The following is a 10,806-nucleotide window of genomic DNA, read 5'->3' on the forward strand; positions in this document are numbered from 1 at the left end:
TTTCTCTCTCCTTTTTCTCTTCCCTGATCTTTCTTGTTTATATTTATGTCTCGGAAGAAGATTGAAAAGCATATCTTATTTTTCTTTTATTAACATTATTGAAATCTTTTCTTTTTTCCTTGTACACATTTTTGTGAATTATTCCATGCATTTCTGCCTTTGGTCTATTATGGACCATCTTCTTCCAATTACGGGATTTCCTTGGATTTTTCTTGTACTAATGGAAATTCTTTTAAACTTTCTTGAAATGTTACATTTGAATTTTACCGTCACTGGATTGTTTATCTTCCACCAGACTATCCATTCATGTGTAATCACTTTTTTCTTCACCATATTCCCTCTGCTTCACTTTTTTTGTTTTCAAGTAAGATCTTTGACTTACTTGTTGTTTCATCAAATACTTCTGCATGCAAAATCCGATCCCGCTGATGAGAAGGAAAGTATTTCTTCGAAACTCCGCAGATTAAGGACTATCCATTTATCTAGTGTTTCCTTTTCAGATTAAATATGTTTTTAACTCATTTCAAAGTGTTTTTTAACATATTTTATTAACTGTTTGCTCATATATATATATATATATATACATATATATATATATATATATATATATATATATATATATATATATATATATGCATTAGATATGAATTTGTTTTGAAAACGTTTTGTTGTTTTAATGCTTGCATTATAGTTCGTAGTATAGTTTGTCTTATTGGAATTCCTAGTTTGTTTTGAGTGTTGCAAATTCTTGCGTGGGTGGATGGAAAAGGTGTTTGTTTATAAGAGAAGTGTTTTGTGTCTATGGTTTTTAATTATTGTTTCTGCGAAATATTTGTACGACATTTTTCCTAGCATTTAACATAAAATATGTGAGGTATTGCATAGTTTTCAAAGATGCGATTTATTCGAATTCTTCCTCGAGATATTCTGGTTTACTAATTCTAAATACACGTAAGAAAACAAAACCGATTTTATTATCATGGTGGGAGTGGAAATGTACGTAATCGTTTTAATGTGTAGTTTTACGATGAACTTTGAAACAAACATTAAAAACACAATAGTAAATAAAAATTAGACGTAAATTGATTATGCGTGCTACTTGGGTTCTTCCGAATGTTTATGTCGATCTAACCTACGAATTTCTTTAGATGTATCTTGTCGAACTCGGGGATCTTTCTGTCAAACTCAGGAATTATTATGAAATTTCGAACGGAATCGTTTATTTAATCTACGGGGTTAGTATGGTCTCGTTTCGTCAGTTATGATTGTGTAGAAGGTCTGAGTAATTCGTTATTGCACTTTTTTAGTATCGCCGGCGCTGGTGATTGAACTTTCAATTTTCCTAAGACACTTAAAGTATATTTGTGTGAAATTTCATGAATCTCGACCCGGCAGTTTCGGAGTCCAAAGGAAACGAACACACACACACACACACACACACACACACACGCACGCACACACACACACACACACACACACACGCACACGCACACGCACACACGCACACACACGCACACACACACACTTTATAGTTTAATTACACCAAATACTTTATCTATTATGCCATGGACCCTGGCTGACAGAACGAGGGCATGCTACACCCGTGGGTTAATTATAGGGTTACGAGTTGAAAACTTAGTGGAAATAACACTAAAGATGGGAGCAATAGTCCGAACTACTCGAAATATTACGAATAATTAATCCTTAACTAAAAATATCAGAAATGTAAATGTATTTACTTCCGAATCTTAAAATCTATAAAATTCAATAAAAGATGACAACCTATCGTAGACGAATACGTCAGCAAGTGTTTATATAAATTGGCGTATGCGTATTTATTGAAAAAATGAATATAAAACTATATTTTTAAAAATGATCTTTAATCAATGAATTTTCAAATATCAGCTCTCATCAGAAAAAAAAAAAATACGATTTATTATCAGTGTAAAAAATTGCAAATAAAAGAACTTTTTTTACCATTTGTTTATCGTAAAACAAATTCAAGAAAAAGTTTCAAACTTTGTTGAAAAGAAAATTGATTTTAATAATGTAAATATTCAAATGGGAAAATTTGAAAAATAGAAGAATCAAATAAGGCGGTAAAATGCATGAATCCAATAAAGTCCAATTAATCTAAATCTGTGAATGATTTAATGAATTTGGTAAATTTTTCAATTTCATTTACACCATTTAAATATTTGTTATTTTAGTGCTCTGTCTACAATATTTAGCATCCTTTTCAAAGGATAAAATCTTACACACACATACACGCACATGCATATATATATATATATATGTATATATATACATATATATATATATATATATATATACTTAATTTACTCACATAAAATTAATATACGAAAGTATAGATTTATGTGTAAACTTTAAGTACTTACTTCAAAAGTGCTCAATGCGTAGGTAGAGCTAGTTAGTAACTTAATCGCCATATATATTGTATAAATTACTTACTACTATATATATATATATATATATATATATATATATATATATATATATTAATGAAAACAAAGGGATGTAGTGTTTACCTGATATACGCAATGGTAAACTTCAAACTAATACAAATAACAGTATTTATACATAGAAAATTTAATCCCAAACGAATTTAAAAAAAGCTCAATACGCAATAGACAGTAGAGCGTATTATAATTATTTCTCTTATTAAGCCGATGATAAAGGTTCTCATGCTTCTTTCTCTCTCTCTTTTTACTATTAGGTCCCATTTGACTGGAGACAGCCCCCCCCCCAAAAGAAACAATTTTAATTATTTCAGCTGTTTTGAATGCTTTCCAATCGGATTATATGCATCGTCACGCTGGACTAATTTTGGAATACATTTTCTCTAAAGAACCTTATTTTCATTTCGGGTCAACTTGAGAGGATTTTCATGCTGAAATATTATAAGCGGTTTGTTTATATCTTTTACATACCCAACATTTTTTCACACTTTATTTGGCAATTTATAACCTACAATAAATTGCGCTTTCACTTAATGCCTTAACTAGCAAATTCTAGCATTGCTACAAATATAATTTGCTGATTTCTTTATGTCCTCTGATGAAAAGAATAACAAGAACCGCATTCTTTGAAACTCCACGGAATAAGAACTCTGTAAATTGTTTTTTGGAGTATTCAGTCAAACAATAAATTTTGATTGTAAAGTTTAACTTACAGTTTTATATTTCTTTCTCTCTCTCTTATATATATATATATATATATATATATATATATATATATATATATATATATATATATATATATATATATATATAACTTATGACTACTAGAAGAAGACAAAGAAGAAATGATGAGTAGTAGGAGCAGGAGTTAATAAAATCAAAAGTAGAATAAATCATGATAGTGGTGGTGATGATGATGTTGATGGGCATCATGATCATCATCATCATCATCATCATCATCATCATCATCATCATCATCATCATCATCATCATCATCATCATCGTGTATATCAAATTGTAATTATTGCTGCCTTAAGTGTTTTAAAACTCACCGCCTGGCAGTGCAGGGCCTTTTTTTTTTGGGTTGTGAATGAAAAATAATCCTTTAACAGGGAAAACATTTTCTGTTTTGGGTGACACGTCTCGCATATCCCCACTCCACACGGAATACTTCAGTGACCTTCGTTCATTCAACGAGATTTCACTAAATTAGATCCAAATCTTTTCTCTATTTCGTTCATTCATCTTTTTATTTTATTTGTTCATCGATTTTCTAATAATCGCAAATCTAGACCGGGATCCATGTGGACCCCCATGGTACATGTAACGTTAATATCGGTTCCGTCTTCCTTCAAGATAAACTGTTTGTATATGTTCTTTGGTTTTCTTTACAGTAATGAAAAATAAAATAAGCTATAAGGATTCCCCAAAATACATTAAAAAGAAAAGAAAATCAGGCTTATACAAGGCCGATAGCCATTAGTCGCGTGTTCTCGTGTAATGAATGAATGCGTGAATGTAGGATTGACATGAAATTCTTAAAGATAAACTAAAATGACCGAAAAATAGGCTGAAATGACTTAAATAAAAGTAAATGATTTAGAATGACTTTAATGAACTTAAGGATGAATTGAATGACCTTAAGAATGACTTGAATGCTTAAAAAATAACTGGAATCCTTCAAAAACAATTTGAATGATCTGGAGAATGACTTGAATGGCTTTGAGACTGACTGGTTGTAAAGTGGGTTATCATTTTACATTAAAATAATACAGAAAAGTGATCCCCCACTTTATATCACGAAGTTACAAACATAAGTACAGCATGTAATAAGAACAGATACTACACTTTGATCTTGGCCAAAAGGCCAAGAAAAGGGTATTTATTTGCTCCCCCACCGAGTAAATTAGGCACAAGGCCGATTTTTAACGTGAGGGATGAAGGGGAAATGGGGACCAACTCCCCGGGGAGTAGGGGAGCTGAATCGTGAAAATTGGTATGAAGGGTTGCCCCTACATTGACCAAAGACCATATGTGGGGCTGCCCCCACATATGGTCTTTGCTTACAGTATCTGCCGAAACAGATACTACATTTTGATTTTGGCCAAAAAGCCAAGAAAAGCTTAAAAAGCTAAGAACAGCATCTATTAACAACATACCTTTAATCTTAATCAAAAGGCCAAGCACAAAAGTGTTACGGACAAACCGACCGACCGATGTTTTAATGAGAATATCCTCCAAAGCTTTATACATTCGTTTTTATTATAGTGGATCCCCATCCATAATATAAGCGAGTAGAGGGGGGTAACTTACGGTGATGACTTCATTCCTCATCATATTATTGTGAGAGGTGTGTGTTTCGAATCGAGATTATCGTCACATGGATTGGCGATTGTATTAATGATAATATCCCCCAAGGTTCTATACCTTCCTTTTTATTAGAGTAAATAGTGGATAGGCGAGTAGACGCGGGGATAATTTCCGATGATTCCTCTTCAAACTGTGGTGGTAGGTATGTTAGTACTTGAGATTATCCTCACATGGATTGACGATTGTTTCAATGAGATTATCCTCCTAGGTTTATAGCTTCTATTTTATTAGAGTGGAGGAAGGATAGGCGGGTAAAGGTGGTCGGGTCAATTTCCGATTATGATTTCATTCTCTTCAAATTATGGTGGCAAGTCTGTTACGACTTGAGATTTATATAACAATAAGGAATTTCTTACTGATGAGTTTTCGAAGCTTTCAACTAGTATCTATTAATCTATGTACTTATAAAGTTTTTTTCCACTCTGACATAAATATTAAAATCCTACTTTTTCTACTTAAAATTATTGAAACGAACTTCTTTATATACTTAGTCATGGATATGCGAGTGACTATTTGAAGGCTAAATAATTTGCAAACTCATTTGAAAAAATGAGCGTTAATTAATTACGTATCAGTGTTTATGTTTTCTTATTAGTTGATTGGTTCTTTTAACTAATATGCTTATATATATATATATATATATATATATATATATATATATATATATATATATTTCGAAGTATTGAAATGAATTAGATTACAGATTGGTGAATCTAATGGTTCATAGTCTTATAGAATACTAGAAGGAAATAATCATATAAGACAATTCTACCCACATAAAATTGCCCAATCTATTAGATAGAGCAAATAAAGTTTATAGTTTATACTTTTGAAATCATTAATATGTATATTGGGTACAATATAATAACCAATAGAGGATTTGCTCCATAATAATAAATACAAAATATGCATGAATTAAAACATCATATTTAAACGTATAATCCGACTAGCGGCCTACTAGAGTATATATATATATATATATATATATACATATATATATATACATATATATATATATATAATGTCTTGAATGAATTCAATTATTTACGAAAGTACATTTTTACCTAAATGCGAGTTGGGAATAATTTTCCCTTTAACCAACTTAGTACCCCCACATGGGGAGCGGTATATACATATTATCATTAAAATATAATTATCCACTGACACATGTTTCGTCGTCTACGTATCATCAGAGTGGCTGAATCTAGCAAGATTCGAAATCGGGGCCCCATGATAAGAAGCCTAAACCCTTACTCCTCGTCCACCTCGCTGACTGTTCGGATATATTGCGATTTACATATATGTTATTTGTTTTTGCGATAGTCTTGAATGAATCTCTCTCTCTCTCTCTCTTTCTCTCTCTCTCTCTCTCTCTCTCTCTATATATATATATATATATATATATATATATATATATATATATATATATATATGAAGCTGAACGTGTGTGTGTGTGTATGTGTGTGTCTGGTCACAAATAGGCTCCTATATGGGTGACTATTTTAAAAAAATGATTACATATAATGATAGAAGATGCATCGAGACACAGGAATGGGTATGTTTGATCTGGCAGAACGGTGATTCATTACAATTGTGGTGTCTGCGTTCACAAAGTATGGAAATAAAAAATTTAAAATTAAAAGAAAACGTTTACAAGTGTTTTTGATATAGATGTACATAAGAATACTTTGATAAGTATGTTTTAACTTAAATAGGGATGGTACAATAAAATTGTGGGGTCTGCCTTCGCGCCTGGCCTCCATAGAATGGAAATAGGCACAAACTTTAATAAACACTTTTCATATCTATCTGCGTAAGTATACTTTGATAATTATGTTTCAGTTTGAAGAAACATGGTATAATAAAATTATGGGATGTTCGTTCGCGCCTGACCTCCATAGAATGGAAATATGTCACAAAGTTTAACAAGGTTTTTTAATATAGATTAACAGAATTTTGTGATAAGTGGTTCAGTGTGAACAGGTATGGTATAATAAATTATGGGGTTCATCTATTTTATTTTTACTTTCACCATATTTTGCTTTGGTTTTGATACCCCGAAATTCGAAGCTATCTCTTTACAAACTTCCTTTTCATAACCTATCATACTTTCATAAATCAGAGTCTATTTTCTGTAGGCTGCTTTTGAACCCAGTAAACGACGGGTACTTTTGCTAGTGTATATATATATATATATATATATATATATATATATATATATATATATATATATATAGTAAGATGATTGATAATTTATAATTCAGATTAAAATTAAAAATTAAAAATCTGTTTCATAAGAAGGAATTTAACAAAGCCAATAAATTGTACGATCGTTTCGGAAACGATGTTTTTAACAAAATCTCCTCATAAGCAAAAATATTGGGCGAGGTTTAAATGAATGAGTATATATATATATATATATATATATATATATATATATATATATATATATATATATATGTTTTTTTTTTTTTTTTACACAGTGATCACCACTTATCAAGGCCCGGAAGCCACTCAGGGATAAGGGTTATTGTAAGTACATCACGTTAGTGAGGAGATTTTATGAAGTGTTTAATTAGGGGGGCGGTTCATTAGGAATTTGTTAACATTAGACTTGAAGACATCCAAGTTGTAGTCCGGAGGGAAGCAGGCAGACGGAACAGAGTTCCACAGGCGTGCAGTTAAGAAAGAAGCTTTGCTCATGAAATCCGCGTTTTGATTTAGGCACAGATATAGAGTGGGGGAAATTTTTCACAGTGGATTCAGCTAGACGGGTGTTTTTCGTGAAAGATTGGCGAGGGGGGACCAGGGATTGGAGTTCAGACGAGCACCTGCCATGAAAATAACGATAAAACAAGGATAGGCTCGCAACGTCTCTTCTGTGGGAGAGGGGTTGCAGGGTAGAGAAAAGGGCATCCCCCACTAAACCACGAAGTCTATTTTGTACTCTGTCAAGGCATGATAGGCTGTTTTTGGCAGCTCCTGCCCAGATATGGCAACAGTATTCCATCCTTGGCCGTACTTGGCTTTTATATAGATAGAGAATTGCATCAGTAGTGAGATATCTTCTGGAGCGGTAGAAGGATCCCACCATCTTTCCTGCGACCTTGGCCACAGACTTGATGTACGTGTTCCATTTCAGATCAGGAGTAAAGGTCAAACCCAGAAGCTTGTCAAAACACGGGGCCTCACCCAGACGAGAGCCATCCATCACAATTGATGCCAGCTGGGGATCAGAGCGTTGATGATGTAAGGATAGGAGTTTGGTTTTGGATGCATTAAAGGTAACTAGCCACATCTTCCCCCACTGAACCACGCGCTCGAGATCAGAGGAGAGAGAATCCGAGAGAACTTCGTCATTTACAGCCTTTGATGTGTTGCCGTAGATGGTCGTGTCATCAGCATAGATGTCAACGAATGATTTAAGTATGTGTTTAGGGAGGTCATTGATGTAGATCAGGAAGAGAGTTGGGCCCAGGATTGACCCCTGAGGGACTCCAGCATTTATATTGCAGGCCTCCGATTTTTGTCCATCTACCACTACTCTTATGAGCCTATCAGAGAGAAATGATTTAATGATTGAGAAAACATTTCCAGTTATACCGTAGCTGGAAATCTTGTGAAGTAGACCCTTATGCCATACTTTGTCAAAGGCCTTTGATATGTCGAGAGCAATTGCCCTAGAAAGGAAGCCTTTGTCAAGAGATTCACTAATCCTGTGGGATATAACCGTCAGCACATCTGCGGTAGATCTTGCAGAGCGGAAACCATATTGTGTGTCACTAAGAAGGTTATTCCTGCTGAGGTGGTTTACTATTTCTCTATTTAATATTGATTCAAGTAACTTACTCATAACACAGAGAAGACTTATTGGTCTGTACTGAGAGGGAGATGACTTATCACCTGAATTCTTAAATACAGGGCAAACTGAGGAGGTCTTCCAGGGGGTCGGAAAGCACTTCTCCTTAAGGCAGCGCTTAAATAGTTTCGTAAGTATGGGAGCAAGTTCTGGTTGAAGCTTTTTTAACACTATAATTGGGATGCCATCAGGGCCAGTTGCTTTACTGGAATCTAGGTTTTTTATTAGCTTGGCGACCTCATGCACGGATATTTGTATGTTACCTAGCTTGTTCTGTGTTATAGGAGGAAATATGGGGAGTTGATGGCCTTCGTCGCATAGGGTAGAATTAGCTGCAAAGTTCTTTGCAGATAGTTTGGCCTTGTCTGATGCTGACGAGATAACCTCTGGTCCATTGATAATGGTTGGGATAGAACGCACACGTCTGTTCAAGATCCTATTTGTTATTTGCCAAAACTGGTGGGAACCAAGCCGCTGATCAGCTACCTTGGATTTAACAGACTGGGCATATAGCTCTCTTGCATTTTTTATTACTCTTTTACAGTGGTTGCTGGCAGTCCTGAAAGCAGCTTTTGTCTCAGTGCATCTATTACGTTGGTAGTTATGGAAAAAGTGATTTCTGTGCGCGATAGCAGCAGCACATTCTGGGGAGAACCATTGCTGGCTGTTAGGTTTTTGTTGGAATTTTTTAGATGGTATGAATTGGTCTATGCCTACAATTAACCATTCGGTCAGATCTGATACTATAGAGGACACTTCCTTTTTAAACATGGAGTGCAGAGGTAAATCAGATATGAATGTACGGAAGCTATCCCAGTCAGCCATAGAGTATCGGTATACAGTACGGTGGAGGGGTACGTCTGATGGCTTCTTACATTTTGTTTTTATCTTAACTGATACGACGGAGTGGTCGGAGGATCCTAAAGGAGAATGAACGGTACATGAACATAGCTCAGGGGAAGTTGAAAGAAAAAGGTCTAAGAGGCTTGCATATTGATTGGGTGTATCGGGCACACGGGTGGGTTCGCGAACAATCTGAGTGAGGTCATAAGCAATGGCAAAATCATGACAAAACCTCCCCTCATCATCTGTCTTATTTGAATGGGTTAGCCATTCCACGTTATGGACGTTGAAGTCACCACAGATGTGGATGTTAGCCGAGGGATGTGAAGACAGTATGTGGTCTATTTTCTCAGATATGCTCTTAAAGATAGTAACTCCGCTGTTGTGGGGCCTATAGAGGGCAAATATAAATACAGTGGTGTTAGCAAGTGCAACCCTGAAGCACATATAGGGTAAATTAGGATCTTCTCTAGGAATATCCCTGCCACATGGAAAGCCATCCTTAATGTAGGCACATATTCCATGCCCATGGCGATCTTGGGAGTCAGATTTAGCTGTTAAATTGGAGTATCCATTAATTATGAACTCATCTAGGGAAGTGGTCGGCCCTATTCCAGTTTCACATAGAAATAATATGTCCGGTTTCGTCTCCTGTAATTGGGTTTCAACCTCTGGAAGGTTGGAACGTAGACCCCTGATATTGGAGAAGGAGACCTGGTAGTAGGGGTCTACGCTGGAAGATGGGGTTCTAGGTTTAATCGAGTTTTTATTCTGGAGATATTTCATGTTGAGGTTTTGGGATTTGTGGAATAGGTCGGCATACTTGGTTAGAGCAGTACAGAGAGGGAAAGTAAGAGAGAAAAAGACAGGAAATTTTTTATTTTTTTTATTTGTAGCACACGAAAAGGTAAAGCCGTAACAATTACCCACTAGTATGGCATCGAGAGGCCCCACCAGAGACTACTGCATGGTCCAGATCCACTCACCAAATGGCAATACAGCAGTCCCAGTACTTTGCGCCTGCTGATAGGACAGCCTCCTTAGTGGTTAATCCAAGGTTCGGGTCCCTGACTATCAGGCGGATAACGTCAGCCCAGACAAAACGTTTACCTCCAGCACCCTTACTAGTGACATGGCAACAAGGACAGACAAAGACAGAAAAATATCCGACATCTCAGACTACTGGTCACCAAGTAGTACCGACCTTTGTTTTACATAAGCATTAATATGTCGCTACATATTAATGAGCATGTT

At 35.0% G+C, this 10,806-nt stretch overlaps 1 pseudogene; it reads right to left on the bottom strand.

Annotated features, from left to right (window-relative positions):
• Positions 1–4,222: 4,222 nt before the first annotated feature.
• Positions 4,223–4,360, bottom strand: LOC145260795 (U2 spliceosomal RNA; annotated as a pseudogene).
• Positions 4,361–10,806: the final 6,446 nt, after the last annotated feature.

The sequence above is a fragment of the Euprymna scolopes genome, chromosome 36 (assembly GCF_053919585.1).
Source record: "Euprymna scolopes isolate OS-2025 chromosome 36, ASM5391958v1, whole genome shotgun sequence".
Taxonomy (NCBI): Eukaryota; Metazoa; Mollusca; class Cephalopoda; order Sepiida; family Sepiolidae; genus Euprymna; species Euprymna scolopes.